At 41.0% G+C, this 23,675-nt stretch overlaps 1 long non-coding RNA gene across 2 annotated transcripts; it reads right to left on the reverse strand.

Moving 5' to 3' along the window:
- Positions 1-2,883: 2,883 nt before the first annotated feature.
- Positions 2,884-13,547, reverse strand: LOC138822890 (uncharacterized). Of its 2 annotated transcripts, XR_011370648.1 has the most exons (6): positions 13,465-13,547; positions 12,829-13,053; positions 7,967-9,034; positions 7,425-7,540; positions 4,429-4,582; positions 2,884-2,978 (listed from the first exon to the last, which is right to left on the reverse strand). It is a non-coding gene; the product is annotated as an uncharacterized lncRNA (long non-coding RNA). The 2 variants fall into 2 exon arrangements; XR_011370647.1 differs by lacking the exons at positions 12,829-13,053; positions 13,465-13,547 and having other exon boundaries at positions 7,967-9,314.
- Positions 13,548-23,675: the final 10,128 nt, after the last annotated feature.

The following is a 23,675-nucleotide window of genomic DNA, read 5'->3' on the forward strand; positions in this document are numbered from 1 at the left end:
ACCAAGCTCTGAGTTCAAGCCCTAGTACTAACAATAACAACAACAACAAAACACACAAGGTGCTCTGACTTCAAGCCCCAATACTAACAACAAGGAAAAAACCCAAAAGCCCACTTATCTTCAAGAGTGGATTTTGCATCTCCCCACCAAAAGGTGTGCTTGGCCTTTGTCCCTTTGTGAAGAGTTGTTGTACGTCAGCCTAAGTGCCCATCAACAGATGAATGGATAAAAAAAGGTGCATGCTAATACAATGGAGTATTACTTCAGCCATAAATATGTATGAAATTATATGACATATGCAGGAAAATGAATTAAACTGGCTATCATCATGTTAAAGTAAGGCAGACAGAAAATATCACATATTTTTCTCCTATGTAGAATCTAGATTGATAAGTTCAATGAAAAGATAGGAACCTAATTGAGAGACCATTTTGTGGAGGAAGAATCAGATAAGTATGAAGTGGAGACAAGGGAAGGTGATGAGGGGACAATAGGATCAAAATGTTCTGTGTGTGTGTGTGTGTGTGTGTGTGTGTGTGTGTGTGTGTGTGTGTGTGTGTAGAAGTGTCATAATAAACCACATAATTTTGTACAACAACAGAAAAATATTGCATGAAGGAATATATGAGTATAGACATTCTATCTCCAGAAAAGAGATAATAAATGTAGCCAGGATACTGGTAGGAATGTATTTGTTCATGACAATGGAAATCAGCAGGGAAATGCCTCATGAAATGAAATTTTCCATACAATACAGCCATACGATGGCTACATACTAATAAGAACTTACCACAGAGCTATTTTTGTACTCACAACTATATTAGCATTGTACACAACAATCAAATCATGAATATAGCCTCAATGACCATCATCACAAGGATAAATAAACATAAAGATATTAAATACAGGGGCTGGGATAGTGGCTCAGTGGTAGAGCGCTTGCCTTGCATGCATGAGGCCCTAGATTCGATTCCTCAGTACCCGATAAGCAAAAAGAAAAAAGCCGGAAGTAGAGCTGTGGCTCAAGTGGTAGAGTGCTAGCTTTGAGCTGAAAAGCTGAGGGACAGCGCCCAGGCCCAGAGTCAGGCCCCACGACCAGATCCCCCCTTAAAGAAATATACTAAATACATTAGTATAACATACTTATAGACATTATATCAAATATTATATAGGCAACAGAGTATTACTTAGCCATAAACAGAGTAGAATTCTCTTCCTTTGCTAGAAAATAGATCGAATGAAAGGTTATCTTGTTAAATGAAATAATCTAGTCTCACAAAAGCAAATACTCTCTCACTATATAAATTAGAAAAAAAGAAAACAAAGGACAGTTTAAAAAGATCATGAAAGTAAAAAGAAGCATGGGAGCGTGGAACAGGGAGAGGGAAAGTGATAGGGTGAAGAGGAAGGGGTATAAATCAGAATAATGGATTAGATCAGCACTACTTACTAGACCCTATGGTGAAAATGAACAATACAACTTTTGAGTGGCAATGACAGAGCGAGGGAAGGGATAACAATCTTTAAAAACAAATACACTCTTTTTTTTGTCAGTTGTGGGGCTTGAACTCAGGGCTTGGCCACTGTCCCTGATCCTCTATGGCTCAAGGCTACTGTTCTACTACTTGAGCCATGATTCCTTTAAATTTTTGAGTGGATATTGGAGATAAGAGTCTTATAAGGACTTTTGTGCCTGGGCTGGCTTGGAATTATGATCCTAAGGCTGAGTAACTAGGATGCACCAGCACCCAGAGAGAAATGCACTCTTTTATATAACCCCTCTGTACATCATGTTCATGGTGACTCACCAGGTGCAGGTGACTCACACCTATAATCCTACCTACTCAGGAGGCTGAGATCTGAGGATCAAGGTTTAAAGCCAGCCCTGGCAGGAAAGTCCATGAGATACTTATCTCTAATTAACCACCAGAAATCCAGAGCGGTGCTATGGCTCAAGTTGTAGACCCATTTACCTTGAGCTGAAGAGCTCAGGGACAGTGCTCAGACCCAGACATCAAGCCCCATGACCAAAAATAAATACTAATCAAATAAATAATCAAATAAATAAAGCACAAAAAGGAGAATAATAGAGTGACAAAGAGGAGAGACAGAGAAAATGACAGGGTTAGAGACTGACTCAAGACCAGATGGAGAGGGAGAGGAAATGGAAGCAGGAGGTGAGGGGAAGAAGGGAAGGGGAAGTGCAGTAGGAGATGGTATGTGGTGGAAGAAGAGGATGGAAGAGAGATGGTAAAGCAAGAAACAATGGGAAAAGGGAAGAGATGAAAGAGAAGGAGAAGGAACAGAAAGACGAGAAAAAAAGCACTGATAGCCAGCCCAGTACCAGCACATACTCAGAAAAACACACAAAAAGGAAAAAGGAAAAGAAAGAACACTGAGACATTATGAAAATCAACAATATTTCCATCCCCACCCAGCCTCTTCACTGAACACTGCTCCTTAAGGACTTCGGGATTCCTTAGCTTCCTCCGCAAATCTCTCCTTCTGTATCACTGCCATCTCTGTCTATCAGCAAGCTGCCCATCCTTTGCCCAATGTGGCCTACATTGCTTCCCTCACCAGAAACCCATCTCATTCTTTGATCTGAGCTCTTCTCCTCAAATACCCCTGAGCTGGGCCATTGATTTGACGAGAGCTGTAGCCCATCTCCTCGTGAATTCCTCCTCAGCTGGCTTTGCTAGCTCAGCCTCCTGACCCCAGTGCACACATAGCAAAGACCAGGTGTGCCCAACTCCTCCCCATCACACCCTTGTCTCCCAAGGGTAGCATCAGCCCTCAGCAGTACCTCTGTGTGGAAAGTCTGATGCCTGTGGATGAATCAGCAAAATAATCCTGGGGCAAAGGGTCATATTCAGTCTTACCAAATTTCTCTATGTCCTAGGAAGGGTCCATCCACAGGTACCATTGTAACTCCATGGTTTCTCAGGTGTCTTGCTTCCTTCCAAGGCTTCTCTCCTCTAGTTGAATGGAAGAAAAAATGTTTTATTTTGTATACTTTGTAATGTCAGACATCACCTTTGCAAGTTTAGAGTGTTCTAATATTTGAAACTCAGTTTTCTCCCCACTGTGGTTCCATGAGGACAAAAATCATGCCCTACTAGTCTTCCATGAGACCTATAGGCTTCCCCTGGGAACTGCCAGGGGAAAGGAAGCACCATGCCCAAAGCCTGGTGCTCTGGGAAGGGGGTGTCAGCTGAGGGCCTCTCTGGGGACTCACAGGATCTCTACTAAGATCAGACACCTCTCAGGGCTGACCCCCTAGCACTGTGAAAATGTAATTCTCTACCTGTCCATTCTCCACTTGCAGCCCAAACCAACACCCTTTCCTTCCCCAAACATTTGTAAGTTGTCCCTCACACAAGTACACAAATTCCTTTGTAAAAACAAAGAAACCAACTGAAGGCTGAAGGCTCATGTGTGTAACCCTAATTATTTCACATGCTGACACTGAGAAGATTTCAGATAAAGCCAGCTTGGGCAGACTCCATGTCCAACGCAGTAGAAATATCAGACCTAGAGGTGTGACTCCACTGGGAGAATACTAGAGAGAAACATGCCCATGGCCAAGAGAGAGAAACTGAGGGAGGGAGAGAGAGGGATGGAGAAAGAGAACTCAAATGAACAGAGAGAATAACAGAGAAAAATACATACATACACACATACATAAAGACAGAGAAACAGATTCAGGAGAAAGGAGCTCGTTAGAAGGAATGGAAAATGGAGAAAAAATGATTAGAAGGAGGAGAGTAGGGGAAGTCAAGGAATGTGGGCATAAGAGAGATGACAGACAGTAGAAGGAGGCTGCAAGGAAAGGACACAGAGGGAAAGGAGACAGAAAGAGAAAAGAACAAACTTCAAGCCTTACTTCCAGCACACTCCCAAATGCATACACATGATAAACTAAAAGAAAGACAATAAAAAGTATGGAAAAATAATGGACATAACAGTACTTCCCTCCCCACCCACCCTTCACTGAAAACTGATTGGTGAGGAGTTCTGGATTCCTTACATTCCTGCTCTCAGCTCTCCTGCAGCATCAGTATCAACCCTGTCTTGCACCAGGTACCCATTATTTGGCCTATTTTGGCCCTTATTTTTTCTCTCACCAGAAACCCATCTCATTCTTTTCGAAGAGTTCTGTTCCACAAATACCCCTGAGCATTTCCACTGATCCACCAGGAACCCCAACCCTCCTTCTTGATGTTAATCTCATCAGTCTGCTCTGCAGTCTCAGCCTCCTGACCCAGTGTACACATATAAAACACCAAGTGTGTCCAACCCCTCCCCATCACACACTTGTCACCCAAAGGCAGCATCACTCCTCAGCACTGCCTCTGTGTGCAAATCTAATGCCCTGGCTGACCTAATACAAATATCCTAGTAGTGAAGGCTCATATTCAATCTTACTGAATTTCTGTTCTTGTGGGAAGCCAGCCATCCTACGCAGGGTCCATCCACAGGTGTGATCTATCCACAACCCCAGTCCATCCAGCCCCATCCATCCACATGCACAGTAGATCACCATGCTTCCTCAGTTGAACTGTTCCTTGACCACCTCTACCTGAAAGGAAGGGAATGTATTTTAATTCAAACACTCGGTCATTCCAAAATTGAACTCTTGATTTCAGAATGTTCAAATATTAAAACTTGGCTAAGTTAGATCTTTGGTTCTGTAAGGGGAAGAACTGGGCTCTGAATTCCTCTATGTGGCTTAGTCTTTAACTGGGAACTGCCAGGGGAAAGGAAGAACCATGCCCAAAGCCTGCTGTTTTGGGAAATGGGGAGTCATCTGTGGGCCTCTCTGGGGACTCATAGAATCTCTACTAAGACTCTAACACCTTTCAATGCACTTGTACAGTGCACAAGTTAACCTTCCTTGTCCATTTACACCAACCCACCATCCTCTTCCTCCCAAAACGATTTGTAAGGTAACCCTCACACAGTGGTTCCTCAGAAAAGTACACAAATCCCTTTCATATGAGAGAACGAAACCTTTGCCGTACCAGACTAACAAAGCCCAATGCATTCTCTGATGCTGTAGGCTCTTGCCTGTGATCTTACCTATCCCACAAATTGCCACCTAGAAGACTGCATTTACAGCAAGTCTGGGAAAATTAAGTAGAGAAATGCAAACCTGGAAGTGTGACTCAAGCAGTGAATCAGACATGACCATGAAAACTGAAAGAGAAAGAAAAAAAGGGAGAAAGACAGAGAGGGAGAAGGGGAGAGATAAGGAACACCAGAGAGCAGGAAGAGAAGGTGAGGGAATGAGAAGAGGGCATGAGAAGAGGGAATGAGAATGAGGGCATGAGAAGAATAAGAAGAGGGACAGGGGAAATAGAGTAGGAGTAGTTATGGGGGGCATAAAAACAAGGTTAAGAGAGAGGGCAGAAGGGGGAAGGTGAGAAAAGTGGAGAGAGTACAGAGAAGGAAAGGAAACAGAGCATAAGAAAAAAGCATGGATGTACCAGCACACACTCACAAACACATATACACAACAAACAAAACTGAAAAAATAAAAGAAAATGGATTGAGAAATCATGGAAATCAATGGTAATTCTCTCCCACCCCACTTCTTCACTGAAGAATGGTCCATGTGGAATTCAGGATTCCTCAGCTCCTGTCATTTCTCCTTTACATTTAGTGTCCACCCTGTCATTTCTCATGTACCCATCTTTTCCCTCTTGTGGCACTCATTGAATTTTTCACCAGAATCCCATTTTGTTCTTTCATGGGAGATCTGCTCTCCCCAAAGAGCCCTGAGCAGTACCACTGATCCACCAGGAGCCCCAGCCCTCCTCTTGCTGCTAAACTCATTAGTCTCCTCTGCAGGTTCAGCCTCCTGACCTATTGTACACATAGAAAAGGCCAGATTTTCCCAACTCCTCCCCATCAAACACTTGTTACCCAAAGGCAACATCAGTCCTCAGCACTGCCTCTGTGTGCAATTCTAAATGCCCTAGGTGAACCAATACAAATATTGTAGTGTGAAGGCTCATATTCAATCTTAACAATTTTTTTTCTTGTGGGAAGGCAGTCATCCCATGCAGGGTCCATCCATGGGTGTGGTCCATCCACAACCAAAGTCCATCCAGGCTATGTCCTTCCATAGGCCCCAGTTTATCTCTATAATTCCTCAGGTCTCCTGTTCCTTGATCACCTCTAGCTGAAAAGAGGGGAGTATGTTTTAATCACTTTGTGATTCCAAAAAAGTCATCCTTCCCTGTCCATTTACACCAACCCATCACTGCCTTCCTTCCACAACCATTTGTAAGGTGAACCATACACAGTTGTCCCTCACATAAATACACAAATACCCTTTCAAAATAGAGAAACCAACCTTTGCCACACCAGATTAACAAAGTCAATTGCATTCCCTGATGCTGTAGGCTCTTGTCTGTAATCCTACCTATCTCCCAAGTTGACAACTTGAAGACTGCATTTACAGCAAGGCTGGGAAGATACCATCTTCAAGTAACTAGAGAAATGCAAGCCTGGAAGCGTGACTCAAACAGAAGAGAACCAGACATATCCATGAAAACTGAGAGAAGAAAGAGAAAGACAGAGAAGGAGAAAGGGAAAGAGGGAGAGATGTGTAGAGAGAGAAGGAGTGAGGGAGGGGGAGGGAAAGAGAGTGAGACAGATTTAAGAGCAGGAAGAGAGGGAGAGGAAATGGTAGAGGGTAGGAGAACAAGTAGAGGGACAGGAGAAGTAGAATAGGAGTAGGTATGGGAGGAATGAAAACAAGGGAAGGGAGATGGCGGGGCAAGGCAGGGGGAAGGTGAGAAAAGTGGAGAGAGGACAGAGAAGGGAAAGGAAACAGCATAAGAATAAAAGCACTGAGATGTAGCAGCACACACTCACAAACACATACACACAACAAACATACAAAAGGAAAAAATTAAAGCCATCTTACAAATCAACAGTAATTCCTTCCCACCCACCTTCTTCACTGAAGAACGGCCCATGTGGAATTCAGGATTCCTCAGCTCCCTTCTTAACCTGCCTCCTGTCACTTCTCCTTTACATTTAGTGTCCACCCAGTCATTTACCCTGTACGCATCTTTTCCCTCATGGAGCCCTTATTTGGTCTCTCACCAGAATCCCATTTTGCTATTTCAGGGGAGATATGCACTCGAATAGCCCTGAGCTGGACCACTGATCCAACAGGAGCTCCCGTCCACCTCCTGCTGAAAATCTCATCAGTTTTCTCTACAGGCTCAGCCTCCTCACATCAGTGCACACATAGCAAAAGCCAGGTGTGCCCAAATCCTCTCTATCACACACTTGTCACCCAAGGGCAGACAGCAGGAGCTTGCACCAAACCTTCTCTGTGGAAATCTCATGGCCCTGGCTAAACCAATACAAATAACCCAGTGCTGGAAGGACATATCCAATCTTACCGAATTTTCCCTCACGTCCAGATGCAGTCATCTCAGGCAGGGTCCATCCACAGGCACCACTATATCTTCATACTTCCTTAGGTCTCTTGCTCATTCACAGGTTTCTCCACCTCTTGCTGACAAGGAGGAAAAGTATTTAATTCATACATTTTTGTCATTCAGAATGGGCTCTGGATGTTCAGAATGTTCTCAGACTTGAAACTCTGTTCTCCTAGCAAGATGATTCGCTAAGGAAAAAAATTGGGCTCTGGTATTCTTCCATGAGGCCTAAAGACCTCAAATAAGAACTGATCAAAGCCTGGTGTTCTGGAGAAGGGGGTGTCAGTGGGAGGACTCTGCGGATGCATAGGTTCTCTACAAAACCTCTGACTTCTCTCTGTGCTGACATACTTGCACCATGCACGTTTTTTTCTCCCTGTCCATTCTGCCCCAAAATCCATCAACCCTTTCCTTCCCCTACCATTTTCAAGCTGTCTCTTACACCTTGATGGACAGCCCTCAGATAAGTACCTAAATCCCTTTTCTCAATCAGAGAAACAAACCTGTGCAACACCAGGTTAACGAGGTCAGAAGCATTGCTGCTGATGGTGGATCATGCCTGTAATCATAGTTCTCCCAGAAGCTGATGCTCAGAAGATCACAGTTAAAGCCATCCTGGGCATACTCCATTTTCAATTAAGAAGAAAAATGTTGGCTTGGACTCAAGTGACTCAAGTGGTAGAGCACCAGCTATGAACATGCAAACTCAAAGAGAAAGATATAGAGGGGTAGGAGAGAAAAAGATTTGAGGCAGAGGAAGAGAGAGGAAACAGAACAAGAGAAGAGGGAAAGGGGAAGAAGAGGAGAAGATGAATGACCTGGAGGGAAGTTAGCTGGAAAAGGGGAGAGAGACAGGCAATGGAAAGAAAAAAGAGACAGCAAAGGAGACAGAGAAAGAGAAAATCACTGAGTTCAAGTGCCAGTACCAGCACACACTCACAAACACATGCATACAACAAACAAAAAGAAAGTAAATAAAACAAAAGGACTGAGACAAGATGGAAATCAACATTACTTCCCTGCCCACCCTCCTCTTCACTGAAGATGGTTCCATCCAGAGTACAAGAGTCCTTAGCTTCCTCCTCTCAGCTCTCCTTCAGCATCAATGTCAACACTGTCTATCACCAAGATGCCTGCTATATGACCACTCTGGCCTCACTGCTTCTCTCACCAGAAACCCATCTCATTCTTTGAGAAGAGTTCTGTTCCCTAAATACCCCTGAGCGGCACCACTGGTCTACAAGGAGCCACAGCCTTCCTTCTGCAAATCTCATCATTATGCAGTGCAGGCTCAGCCCTCTGAGTCCAGTCCCCTCATAGCAAAGGCCTGCTGTGCCCAAGTCCTCCCCATCCCACATTGTCACCCAAGGGCAGCATGGGCCCTCAGCACTGACTCTCTGTGCAAATATAGTGCCCTGGCTGAACCAAAACAAACATCACAGTGATGAAGGCTCACATCCACTCTCACCGGATTTCTGTTCATGTGGGAAGGCAGTCAGCTCAGACAGGGTCCATCAACAGGCACCATTATATAGGCATGCTTTCTCAGGTCTCCTGTTCCTTCACCACCTCTAGGTGAAAGGAAGGGAATTTATTTTAATTCATTCACTTTGTGATTCCTAAAATGGAGATGTGACATTTAGAATAGTTGAATATTTGTGCTGGGAAGGTGGCTCAGTGGTAGAACGCTTGCCTTGCATGCATGAGGCCCTGGGTTCGATTCCTCAGCAAAAAGAAAAAAGCCGGAAGTGGTGCTGTGGCTCAAGTGGTGGAGCACTAGCCTTGAGCTGAAGAGCTGAGAGAAAGTGCCTAGGCCTGAGTTCAGGCCCCACGACCGGACCCCCCCCACAAAAAAAGAATAGTTGAATATTTGAACATCAGCTCCCCCAGCATGCCAGTTTCCTCAGCAGAAAAATTAGGGTCTACTCTTCCATGAGGCCTAGACACTTCCCCTTGGAACTGCCAGGGGAAAGGAAGCATCATGCCCACAACCTTGTGCTCTGGGGAAGCGGGTGTCAGCTGGGGGCCTCTCAGGAGACTCCCAGAATCTCTACCAAAATAGAACATTCAGCGCTGACCCTTTGTGCAGTGCACATGTCCCTTCCTCCCTGTCCATTTGCACACTATGCCACCACCCCCTTCCTTCCACAACCATTTGTAAGGTGTCCCTCACACAGCTGTCCCTTACATAAGTACACAAATCCCTTTCATAATAACTGAGAAAACAACCTCTGCTACACCAAACTAACAAAGTCTAATGTGTTTGCCTGATGCTGGAGGCTTTTGCCTGTAATCCTAGCTATCCCACAAGTTCACCTGTAAGATTACAGATACAGCAATTCTAGGAAATTCCATCTTCAATTAACTAGAGAAATGAAAGCCGGGAGGTATGACTCAAGTGGTAGAGAACCAGCTATGACCATACAAACTGAAAGAGAGAAAGAGAGAGACAGAGAGAGGAGAGACAGAGAAACAAACATTGTCAGAGACTGATTCAAGAGCAGGAAGAGAGGGAGACCGAATGGAACAGGAAGATTTCAGGAGGAGGAAATAGGAAGAGAAGAGGAGAGAGAAGAATGAAAGGGGAAGAATACGAGGAATGTAAGAGGGAGAAAGAAAAGTAGGGAAGGTAGATGGAATGGGGTGGAGAGCTGAGAAGGGGAAGATAAGGAGAGAGAGTAAAGGAGACAGAGAGAAAAGCACTGAGTTCAAGTCCCAGAGCCAGTACAGGTGCACAGACACAAACACACAACAAACAAACATGGAGAGAAAAGAAAAAGCATTGAGAAATCAAGGAAATTCACAGTACTTCCCTCCCCACCCACCCTCTTCACTAAACACTGGTCCATGTGGAGTTCAGGATTCCTCAGTTCCTTTCCTGGCCATCCTCCTCTGAGTTGTAATACAGCATCAGTGTCAGTCCTGTCTTTCAATAAGGTGCCCATCCTTTACCCTCTTTTGGCCCTCCTTGGGCTGTCCTTTGGCCCCTCCTTTTGGCCCACCAGAATCCCATCTCATTCTTTGAGGGGAGATTTGCTTCCCAAATGGCCCTGAGCTGAATCTGATTTACCAGGAGCTCCAGCTCACTTCCTTCCACAAATGTCATGTGTGCTCTGCAGGTTCAGCCTATTGACTCAGAGCACAAATAGCAAAGGCCACGTGTGCCCAACTGCTCCCCATCACTCCCTTGTTAAACCCCCCCCCCCCCGGTAGCTGAGCCAACACATATAACGCAGTGGTCGAGGGCCACATCCAATCTTACCGAGTTTCTGCTCATGCTCAGAAACAGTCAGCCCAGCCAAGGTCCACCCACTAGCAAAGCCCACCCAGGCATCCATCCACAGGCACCACTGTATCTCCATACTTTCTCAGGAATCCTGCTCCTTCACAGGTTTCTTCACCTCTACCTTGAAGGAAGGGGTATCATTCTACTTCATATATTTTGCCAGTCTAACAGGAACTCTGGTTGTTCAGACTGTTCTCTTATTTGAAACACAGCTAACCCAACATTCTGGTTCCCCTTAAAGAAAATGGGGGCTCCTGGGGAGGGGGAGAAGTTGCAAATCAAACAACCTGTCTAGGTAATAGGGTCTCTTTGACTGTGAGCAAATAAACAAGTCTGAAATAAGGGATTCTTGGATGATGGTATTATGTTGGGATAATGATGAGGTTTAGATAGAAATCACACCCACAGAAAACTGCATTGAATAGGAGGAAAGTTGGGGCAGAAACCACTGACAGTGTATGGGGTGAATGGAGACAGGTCCCTCTCCATTCCCAGTGAAGATTTGCTCTTATGTTCCAACCCAGCCAGTGTACCTAGTGTGCTCAGGAGTTGTACCCTTTCACCTGAAGACTGCTGAAAGAGAAGCAGAGTCCAGGATGCCTCTTGCCCCTCAGATCCATGGGCTCCTATAGCATCAAGGGTCTCACTTTAAACCTAAATAAATGAACTAGAAAGTAAATAGGCAGACAAGCAACATACATAAAAGGTGAGATGATGACCTGCTGCAGCATTTGGGACAAAAGCATCTTTAGTGTTCAAGGGACAAATGTGAAAGGTTGTTCAATGAAGTGACAATACTCAAGTAAGGGATCGATGTGGAATTAGCCAGCTCAGAAAGTACAGGCAGCTTGAGATCACCTTTCAGCTTATCTTTTAGCATTGGAAAGCCAGTGCAGTGTCCTTTCTTGGGAAGGAATCCCAGCTGGAGAATCCCCTAGCACTTGTCACACAACCTGGCCATGCTGGCCAGAGACTTCTGCAGTGTGAACTTTCTGCATGACTCCTTCTCCTCCTGCAGCTCTTCAAATCCACACCTCTCAGATTTTCCACAACCCAGTTAGAGTCACCCTGAAAGTCTGAGTTTGGTGGTTTTCAATTGTGCTGTTTCAGAGTTCTGCACCACTTTCTCTGGGACAGCTTTACTTTCAATCTGTGGACATTACTTTGGGGCCTTCACACAGCAGCAGATTCTGCGAAATATGGTGACTATCCTGTTAGCCACCCTCCTCCAGCCCTGTCTAATATTCCACCTGGGGGCTGTGGCCTCCCCCTAAGGCTGCCCAGAGGGAAGGGCATTTTCCACTGAGTGTGAATGCTCCATTCTGTCAAGCAGCTAAAAGAATCCTGGCCCAACATTAAGCTGGAACTGTAGCTCTGCAGGGAGTAGAGAGGAAAGACAAGCAGACTGGCACTTCGGGTTTTATTGAGAGGTAACTGATCATCATCATTGTGTAACTGAAATTCTGAGGACAAGCTGAAGGCGTTATGTCCTGCAAAAAAGCTGGCTCTCCTTTGTGGAGGGAGAGTTGTGGTGGGATTGTCCTCAGGAGTTGTGCCAGATGGACTATCCAAAAGCATCAGTTTTGATTCCACAATTCTGGCATTCTCTTTTAAGTTTTCTTGGATGAGCAGGTAGGTGCCCATGGCTTCATTGAATTCTCTGTCCTGGATTGCCTTTTCAATGCCAGCTACATTGTACCCCATGTCACACATGACTCTGACAATGCGATCCAGCTTGCCAGGCAGTGGCTCATCAGGAAGCAGGCCAAATCCCACACCTAGAGCCAGCCATGGGTGTTCCATTATCTCCTCAATAGCAGGCCTCAGATTGAAGTCCACAGTCAGCAGTTTAGAAAGGAGATCTTGTCTCTTTGCAGATAGGTGAAGGGGAACAGTGTACTGGCCTCTAGGACTTGTAACCCTATGTCAGCCATATTACTCCCCTCAAATGGGAACTTTCTCATTGTCATCACATACAATAGCACGCCTAAGTCCCAAATGTCCACCTGGTACCCATCGAACATTTTGTGTAGGAACATTTGTGTAGGTCACCCTGTCACTCAGCCCAAATTCACTGACCTTGACATTGAGATTGGCATCCAATAGGATGTTGTTGGCCTTCAGGTCTAGGTGTGCAATTCCATTCTCATGAAGGTAGTCAACAGCACTCGTGATCTGTTTGAATAGCCTCCTGGCTTCAAACTCTAAAAGGTAGCTGGAGGAGGATTTTTTGATCCACCTCAAGAGATGACCCCGAGTGGCCAGCTCAGTGACAAGGTACACACAGTCTTCATTCTCCATCACCTGGAATAATCAGATGATGTGTGGGTGACGTACAGTTTTCACAAAGGCCACCTCATTTTCTATCTCATGGCTTTCCAGCTCTTTCTTTCAGAGAACTTTGACCACCACTGTGGTGTCTGTGAGGCGGTGATGGGCCAGATTGACATAGCCATAGCAGCCATAGTCGATGATCTCTGTCAAGTTGTACAGTGATCAACTCCTTCTTGGGGGAAGAGCTAAAGGAGACTTTGTTGTACATTACCATCTTTCAGCTGAGATGACAAGTGATCAAGCTTAACTATTACCTAAGATGATCTCAATGAAGTTGCCAACTAATAAATCTTACGAAAAGGTAAACTAACAAGTAAATACAACCCCCAGACTAGTAAATGAAATCCCCAAACCCAAACAAGACAAACACAACCCCCATACCCAAAGAAAGCAACCAAGTAGCTCTGACTTAGTCCAGCGGGTCACCAAGGAAAAGCTCCCAGTGCTGTAACTGACAGAGTTGGAGGGCAATTGCCTCTTATGTATCCTGCTGGGCATACCTCACAATGGCCTGTGACATCAGGAGGAACTGGACCAATCAGAAGTCAGGCCATTGACATCAGTGAGAAAATGGGCCAATCAGAGCCCAGGGCAAACCCACCGGCAGTTATGCACTTGGGCCAGGAGGATCATTGTCAAGGAATTCTGGGCCCATCCACAGATGCTTCTACTGCTACCATGGCAACCATGTGAGGACCACGAGGACATTGGCCAATGGCCCTTGTCCTACTTGGAGACTAGGCATTCTAGGATGGCCACGGTGGGGACATCTCTCAGTGGAGCCTATCCTTGGGCAGAAGTGAAAACACTGCCCTTTTCACTTAACATGGTCTATATCTAATTACAACCTACCCTGAGATTGGAGACTTTGTAATGACTCAACTCAGCTTCTAAATGAGAAGAGACCAGACACCCAGGATTAAATGATAGTTTTATCCAGATCTGTCATTCTCATTTCTGTTCCTAGTTTGTATGGTTTCCTGTGCTTCTTTGTAACTTTTTTTTCATGTTTTTTTTTCAATCTTTATTTGTCCCTCACAGGTCAGAAAAAAAGTAATTTGCTTTTATATCTTTAGTACAGTTGTGTCAAATTTTAATATAACTGTTCTAATAAAAACCATATATGAAATATAAGTATCTCAGAAGCAGACTCCGATTTTATGGACCTGAAGTTTATTCTACTTGAGAGGTCATTTATTCATACATATAAATATATGTATATATGTATACATACATACATACATATATATATGTATGTATGTATATATATATATATATATATATATATATATATATATATATATATATATATATATATATATATATATATATATAGGTCATGGAGCTTGAACTCTGGACCTGGGCGCTGTCCCTCAGTTCTTCAGCTATGGGTTAGCACACTACCACTTGAGCCACAGTGCCACTTGTAGTTTTTTGGTGGTTTATTGGAGATAAGTATCTAATGGACTTTCATGTCTGGACATTCTTTCAATTGCTATCCTCAAATCTCAGTCTCTTGAGTAGCTAGGATTGCAGGCATGACCTAGCACTGGCAAGATATCTCACAGGTTTTTTTTTTTATTATGAAAATATTGTACAGAGTGGTTACAATTACATGGGCAAGATAATGAGTACATTTCTTATCAAGCATTGTAGCCTTTGTTTCCCCTTCCCATCCCTTCTCATCCTCCATCCCTGCTCATCCTCCCTCCCACCCCCCCCCCCCGGCACCAAAGTTGTCAAGTTCGTTTTGGACACAACTACTTGTATATCTCATTGTTGCAATGGTTCCACCTGTATCCCTAGTTAAATGATTTGTTTTTCCCCTTCACCTCTACAAATTATACCAACATCAAATACAGTGAAAGCAGGGGTTATACTGTGGGGGAGGGACATACAAAGCAACAAAGAAATCATCTTATAAATGTGTTAGAAACAATTGCATGAAAGAAAAAAAATTGAATACATATCTTAGGGTTCATTTCCCTAACATCACCTTATCTGACCTTTTCTGCTTGACTCAGACATATACTAGATATTGCAAATAAGGGAAACCATGGGACCTATGTTTCTTTGGGCCTGGTTTATTTCACTTAATATAATTTTTTCCAAGCCTTTCCATTCCCTAACAAATGGGGCAATGCCATTCTTTCTGATGGAGGCATAGAATTCCATTGTGTATATATATATACACAACATTTTCTTGATCCATTCATCTACTGAGGGGCATTTGGGTTGGTTCCATATCTTAGCTATAGTAAATGATTCTGCAATAAACATAGTCGCGCTGGTAGCTTTAGTGTGGTCTTGTTTGTAAACATTTGGGTAAATGCCCAAAAGTGGGATTGCTGGGTCATAGGGGAGCTCTATGTGGAGTCTTTTGAGGAACCTCCATACTGCTTTCCAAACTGGTTGAACAAGTTTACACTCCCACCAACAATGCAATAAGGTTCCATTCTGTCCTCATCCCCTCCAGCATCTGTTGTTATTAGAGTTCTTGATTTTAGCCATTCTAACTGGGGAGAGGTGGTATCTCAATGTTGTTTTGATTTGCATTTCTGTTATGGCTAGGGAGGTTGAGCATTTCTTCATGTGTCTATTGGCCATCCTTCTTTCTTCTTCAGAGAAGTTTCTCTGTAAGTCTTTAGTCCACTTATTTATTGGGCAGTTGTTTCTTTGAAGATTTGTTGTTGGGGGATTTAATTTTTTGAGTTCCAGGTATATTCTAGATATGAGACCCTTGTCTGTTGTATGGCTATTAAAGATCTTCGCCCAATCGGTGGGCTTTCTATTGATCTTGCTAGCTATGTCCTTTGCCTTGCAGAAGCTCTGCAACTTTATGCAATCCCATTTGTCCAACCTTTCTTTGATTTGTTGTGTTTCAGAGTCTCTATTCAGAAAATTTCGGCCTGAGCCAAGGAGACCTAGGGTTTCTCCTATTCCATCCTGTAATGTTTTCAGAGTGTCTGCTTTGCCTTCGAGGTCTTTGATCCATTTGTAGTTGATTCTGGTGCAAGGTAATATATAAGGATCTAGCTTTAGTTTTCTACAAGTTGTTAGCTAATTTTGCCAGCACCATTTACTGAAGAGGCTGTCTTTCTTCCATTCTATTGTTTTAGCTTCCTTATCGAAGATTAGATGGCTATAGGTCTGTAGGTTCATTTCTGGGTTTTCAATTCTATTCCATTGGTCCTGAGGTCTGTTCTTATGCCAATACCAAGCTGTTTTGATTACTATGGCTTTATAGTAGAGTTTGAAATTTGGTATTGATATTCTTCCAGCAGTGTTCTTTCCGTTGAGGAGCATTTTTGCTATTCGGGGTCTCTTATTGTTCCATATGAATTTTTGGATTGCCTCTTCTATTTCCTTGAAGAATGAGGTTGGAATTTTGATAGGTATCGCATTGAATTTGTAGATAGCCTTGGGAAGTATTGCCATTTTCACGATGTTAATCTTTCCAATCCAGGAGCATGGGAGTTTTTCCCATTTTCTAAGTTCTGTTTTGATTTCCTTTTTCAAGATTTTAAAGTTTTCATCATAGAGGTCCTTCACTTCTTTGGTTTAGTTAATTCCTAGGTATTTTATTTTTTGTGGGGCTATTACAAATGGAGTTACTTTCCTAAATTCAGCCACACTTTTCTTTGGCATACTTTTTGTTGGCATACAGAAAAGCCATTGATTTTGGGGGGTTAACTTTATACCCTTGACAGGTAATTTCTTACTGCTTTTTGCCTGTAGTTAAGTTTGACAGAGGATATGGAAAACAACTTTTATGACTTCAGTGGTAAAAATAAATGTTCTGTAAGTCATACAGAGCAGGATTCTGGACAGCTAGCATAAAATGTTGCATACTGAATTTATATAAATAATTTTTAAACTACAGAGATTTTATACTAATATATACTAAAAATATTTTCTCAGAAAAAATTGACAATGCTAGTAATAATCTTAACCCACTTGTCATGTTTCTGGAGAGCAGGTTTAAGAACACTGAAAAAAATATTGCATCTTGACATGCTCAAAGCAATGAACAGCAAGTAAATAACAATCAAAACTATGAGGTACTGGTTTTAAAAATTAAATTATTCATACGGTGAAGATAACAGAAATATTTTTTTAAATCCTAAAGAAAATCTACTTTTGTCTCTACAATGCCTTTAATGAAAGCCTGTAGTTGCACATAACATAAAAATTCTCACAAAGGTTGTATAATTTATTTGCATTTCCTTTATAATGACCATGATTAAATCTGAACTATTGTAAGCAAACCACCATCTGGAACCACATCGAATCAAGATTCTATTTTCCATGATGACCGATCAAGGAAAACTTATGCAGTTGTCTACTTTGCAATATTGTGTAGCAATGTGATTAGATAATCATTCAGAGCCATGAACCAGGCTAACTGGAACATAAACAAATACACAGTATGAAACTTGGAAATGTTTCAGTAGTTTGTTAGATCCTCTTGACTCAAATCACTCAAGCTCTTTGTAAAACAAGATTGAAACTTGGTGTCAAGTGTTTCTTAAGTCTATGCTAAAAGAGGGGTATGGAAAAATAGGAAAGTAAGACATTTTATAGGCATGTTATAGGGTCATAGGAGCACTTCAGGAAGAGAAAAAATAGCAACATAGGAAATAACCTGCAAACTAAATTCTTCAATAGCCATTGATCTATATTATTGCATCAACAACATCATTGTGAATTGGGCTCACCTCATCCAAAAATAGACTCTGTTGAGGAGTAAAGTCTTCAAGCTGAGATATCAAAGGAGAATTTTACAATAAAATATTTAAGGTAGTATTAATAGAGAAAATTTAGGCAGCTAGATGAAGGTAAAAAAATGCGTTGATGGAAATTATCCTGCAACAGACCAAAAAAGCTTTATAAAAGCAAGGAATACTCTAAAGCCACTGTCTTCCAAGTCCTCAGAAGCAACCAGCCTTACTTGGTGACCTCTTGACCTTGAACTTGTAGTCTCTGGACAGAGACGGTAATTTTTTTTGTTGTTAAAACATCTGATTTCTGGTTCTCTGTTATAGATATCCAAAACCTTAACAGACTAAAAATTATGCACTAAATCTATCTCAATAAACAATTTGAACTATTTGTCTTTTTAGACTCTGGGCACATATGCAGTATATAAAAGGACTAGGAAAAATATCATCAACCCTCAGTGAACTATTAGGAAAAAAAGAACTCAATTAACTTCATATTACTGCCCTCTTAAATGTCATGAGAATGCTAAAGACAACAGGAAAGAGGAAAGACTATAGCCAGACACAAATGGATCTTCACGGTAATCCTAGCTACTTAGGAGGCTGAGATCTGAAGATTGGAGCTTAAAGCCAGCCTGAGCAAGTCCATGAAACTCTTTATTTCCAATCAACCACCAAAACCCAGAAGTGGAGCTGTAACTCAAATGGTAGGTAGAGGGCCAGCTTTGGGGGAAAACATGGCTGCTAAGGGATAGTACCTAGGCCTTGAGTTCAGCCCCAGTACTAGCATTAAAAAAAAGAAGAAAAAGATAGTAGTATTTATTTATGGTACCATAAAGAATCGTTCACAGCAAACATGGAAAGTTGTTCAGACAACCATTTTCAAGTAATGTAGAGGATGATATGGTTGGTAAAAAGCAACAAGGACTAGATGTGAAAGAATGCTGAATGGCATGAATGAGTAGTAATTATTAGCAATTAATTGGTGGCCATGATACAAAGTCTTTAAGGGGAAAAGTGAACTCAACTACATAGTACTGTCAATAGCAGTACTTCTAAAAACTGACTTGAGTGAGAAATGAAAATAGCAAACAATAATATAAAGCATTAAAAGGTTGGGAAGTAGAAGTATGGCTCAATTTTTACAGCATCAGCCTCAACAGAAAAAGCTCAGCAAACATGCTTATAAAGCCCAGTACCAGCATCAGAAAATAAATCCAAATCAACACTTAGATTGAGGTGTTTATAACAATGTTCCTGGTGAGTGGTATTAATACAAGTCTAAGTTTTGAAATAAATATGTTATTATATATGAAAGTCTTTTTTTGTCAGTCATTGAACTTGCACTCTGGACCTGAGTGTCCCTGAGCTCTTCAGCTCAAGGCAAGCACTCTACCATTTGAGCCACAGTGCCACTTCCAACAGAAGTCTTTAAAAATGGATTCTACCTGGGTGATACTAGAAACTCACTCTGATTACTATACAAAGGTAATCGACATCATTTTTGGAGAGTGGTTTGAACACTTAAATACCTGCTTATCTGAAACCACTATCTCTAAGTTATCACTGGATAGACATAGCTTCATTTTTTTTCTTGTTACTCAAGATAATTTTATCTTCAGTATATGTATCTGTACTATCCAAGGAACTTTAAAATAGATATAACTGTAGGTACATTTAAATATTCATTTATATTTAAATGCACCACTCTGTTTGATATGCCACAGATAACCTTACTGTCTACAGAAATCTCTTGGCATTGAGCCTTGGCTTCTTTTTATTGCCATATATTTGTTTATGCTTATGCTTGGATGCTCTAATGAGATTATAAATCCCTTGAGGACTATGGATTATATCATTGCTTTATCTGTTCTTTGCAAATGGTATAGTATCCTGAAGAGTTATGATTAATATTCTTAAGGAAGAAAAGATGAAATTACTTTCCTGTTACCATAAGATGCCTGTTTATTCCACCTTCCCCAATCTGGTTTTTTTTTTTTTTACAAATATACGCTTGCCTTATAAATGATTGTAAGAAATCTCTAAGTGCTCAGGTCTGATGTTATTTTTTAGCATGAGAGGTAGAGACTTTTTTAAAATTTAATATTATGTTATTATAAGGGTGATATCAGAGGGGTTACAGTTACATAAACAAGGTAATAAGGACATTTCTTGTCAAACATTGTTACACCCAACATTGTTTTATGTTTAACATAAATTAAATTCCATTTGTTATTTTGAAAAAAATGTTTTACATTGCATCATATATGAAAAGCAGATATAATCTACTAATAAAATAGATGTATTGAATAGAATTTAGATCGAATAATCTATACCTGCACCTTACGCACTGAACTATCCACCCAACTACCAAAGCTGAAGTGTAATTTTTTCTTATGGCACTTTCTAAAAAATGATTTCAGAGAATGATAGAAAGCAATGTGGTGTGAGTCTATTTTTCTGTTGCATTACAGGTTAATCATAGTGTAGTAATAGCACAAGCTATTTTGAAGGGTGGCATGCTCACTAGACAGAGATACTAATCATGTCTTGAGTCTCTTAAAAACCTGCGCACTACCCATCCTTAAGCACACACATATACCTTTGTTCAGCACTAAAAGCAAATATCTGTAATGTTAAAATTATGTCTTTGGAATGATTAACCTTGATTTTTGCACACTTTTAGCTCCCCCTTTCTTCCCTTTCTTAGGATCTGTTCTGACCTTGCTGAAGGAGTTCTATATGCTATTTCTTTGCAGTAGTTTTGGGGGAAAAGTAGTGAGATTTTCATAAGGAAATCTCTGACACCTGTCAAGCTGGTTCTCACACATTTTCTATGTTCCAGTCTCAACATTTCAAACACTTCAGTGCTTCTTACATCTCAAGAATATGTGAGTATGCAGAAACACTCCAACAGTGCTAAACTTAAACAGAATCATTTATGAATGCCATCTTGGCACTAACTAGTAAATTAATTACAAATTCATATTCTCTTTTGGTTTGTCCTCAGGTTAAATTTGATGCCATATTTCCAATTTTTATTTCTGAAAGGAAAGTTCAATTTCTTGTTCTATGCTAATGTATTCATTTCTCAAAACTGACTTTATATTGAATATCTTTTAAAAAATAATCCATATCAGTAAACTACAGCTGAGCAAGTTAAATAAGATAAAATTGATTGGAACACAGATCTGTAGACTTTAAAAAAATATATACACTAACTTTCAGTAAGAGTGACTTTAAAGAATATTTTGATCTCTATATAAAGGTTCTGAAATGTATAACCAGTGAGGCCGGTTTCTTTTCAGTACATTTCAGGGCTTTAAATATTTATACTTTGATCTAAACTTTATGGATAGGAATTTATCAAGACAAACTAGAGACAAGTACAATGATCAAGTCTAAAAATAGTCAATAAAATATTTTATGGTTTTATGGTAACTTCTAATTATGAGTAAATAATTATAATAGGCATGACAATACTATACACTATGATCATGTTTTAAAATAAAATAAAATACCATTAACATTCCTTAAAATAAATAAATGTAAAAATATGGACAACACAAAAAAATAAAAAAGAGGAAGGAGAAGGAAGGAAAGAAGGAAGGAAGGAAGGAAGGAGGGAAGGAGGGAAAGAGGGAAGGAGGGAAGGAAGCAAAAAAGGAAGGAAGAAAGAGAGGAAAGAGAGAGGAAAAGGAAGAGAAGGGAGGAGAAGAGAAAGGAGAGGAAAGAAAAGGTTAAAGTTTAGATGTGTCTTGAAACTAATCAAAATACTAATAACATTGCTGTATGAATTTACTCACCCTTTCATTTAACAAATATAATATCAGCACAATTATTTTATTTTCTGGTCTAATATTGTAGTTTTATTAGTCTACATATTGTTTCTTTTGGCAAGATAGAACCTAAATACCATGGCTAATGATAGAATATAAGGAACCTGTGTTAGTTGACCTGAATACTTAACATTTTCTATTTTCCTTTTAGTGTTTAAATCTAGAATTTACATTTTCTGATTAGGATTCAAACATGTAAAGGGTAATACCTCTCTGTCAAAAACATGCAAGATGTTGCATTGCTTGAAACATTTTACTACTCATACCCATACACTCTGTTGCTCTAAACACACAAACTACCATGTATGTGTTCATAGCTCTGAAATGGAGCTGGTGGCAGACAGCACTGGAAGCAGAATCTAGTTCAGTCATCCACATTCAGTAATGCATTCCTTTTTTTTTTTTTTGGTGTCAGTGGTGGGGCTTGAAATCTGGGCTTGGGTGCTGTCCCTCAGCTTTTCAGCTCAAGGCGAGCACTTTACCACTTGAGCTGCAGCAACACCTCCAGCTTTTTCTGCTTATGGAATCAAACCGAGGGCCTCTTGAATGCAAGGCAAGCACTCTACCACTGAGCCATCTTCCCAGCCCATGTATTCTATTTTTAGAAAGTCTTCTGCAGTGAATTTTCCCTTAAAAGTATACTACCTAAACCGAATATGTGTACACCTTTGAAGACTCTTCATGATAGGCCAACTTGTTAGGTTTTGTTTTTTTTAATGTTCCCGTTAAGCCTGATATCTTTGAACAAATTTTCAAATTCATCTTGTATTACAGTACCTCCTAAGCTTCAGCTACAAATCCATACTTTGTAAACCCAGTTTTTCACAATTTACGAATGAAATTGCCAATGACATTTTAATAATTGGTTCAGGTCTCTAGGTTTTTTAATGACAAACATTTCACAAGTCTAATGCCTCTGAGCAGCTGTCTATAAGAAGTTAACTTTTCTGCACTGGGACTATCTATCATTTGGGATACTGGACATCAAGTTCTAGAGCTTAATTGTTGTTTTGTACTTTTTATGGTCTGTAGTTTTTTAGCCTACTCAAAAAGATATATTTCAGCTAGCCAAAACTCTCCTTTTCGATACCCACTTCTCATTATCCTTATTTCTAAAATCTCAGATATGCTGATTAGGCAGCCCTTGTCCCAGGTCATTTTGTACATAAAGATACCACTTCTTTCCCACTTTTGCCCTCTTCTCAGTACTACATAAATACTGTACTATTTAGGTTTAAAATGCTCTCTCTGATAAGAGAAAATAGGGCCAGAATAATTTCAAGATGCAAGCTATTGATAACACTTTGTAGTAAACTTATTCAACCACTTTGGAAAGTAGTATGGAGATTCCTGAAAACACTCCACATAGAGCTCCCCTATGACCCAGCAATCCCACTTTTGGACATTTACACAAATGATCGCAAACAAGACCCTACTATAGCTATCAGCACAACTATGTTTATTGCAGCATTATTTACCATAGCTAAGATATGGAACCAACCCAGATGCCCCCCAGTAGATGAATGGATCAAGAAAATGTGGTATGTATACCCAATGGAATTCTATGCCTCCATCACAAAGAATGACATTGCCCCATTTGTTAGGAAATGGAAAAACTTGGAAAAAATATTATTAAGTGAAGTAAGCCAAGCCCAAAGAAACATAAGTCCCATGGTTTCCCTTATTTGCAATTACTAGTATATATCTGAGACAAGCAGAAAAGGTCAGATAAGTTGATGTTAGGCGAAATGAACCCCAAGATAAGGATTCAAATGTTTTTTCTTTCTTGAGATTGTTTCTAACATAGTTATAATTTCTTTGTTGCTTTGTATGTCCCTTCCACAAGGTATAATCCCTGTTTTCACTGTATTTGATGTTGGTATAATTTGTGGAGGGGAACGGAAAAACCAAATTGTTTAAATAGGGATACAGGTGGACCCATTGCAACAATGAGATGTACAAGACATTATGTCAAAAACGAACTTCACAACTTTGGTGGGGAGGCTGGGGAGATGGGGAGGGATGGGAAGGG

The sequence above is a fragment of the Dipodomys merriami genome, unplaced genomic scaffold, assembly GCF_024711535.1.
Source record: "Dipodomys merriami isolate MVZ:Mamm:240054 unplaced genomic scaffold, mDipMer1.0.p SCAF_1160, whole genome shotgun sequence".
NCBI classification, from domain to species: Eukaryota; Metazoa; Chordata; class Mammalia; order Rodentia; family Heteromyidae; genus Dipodomys; species Dipodomys merriami.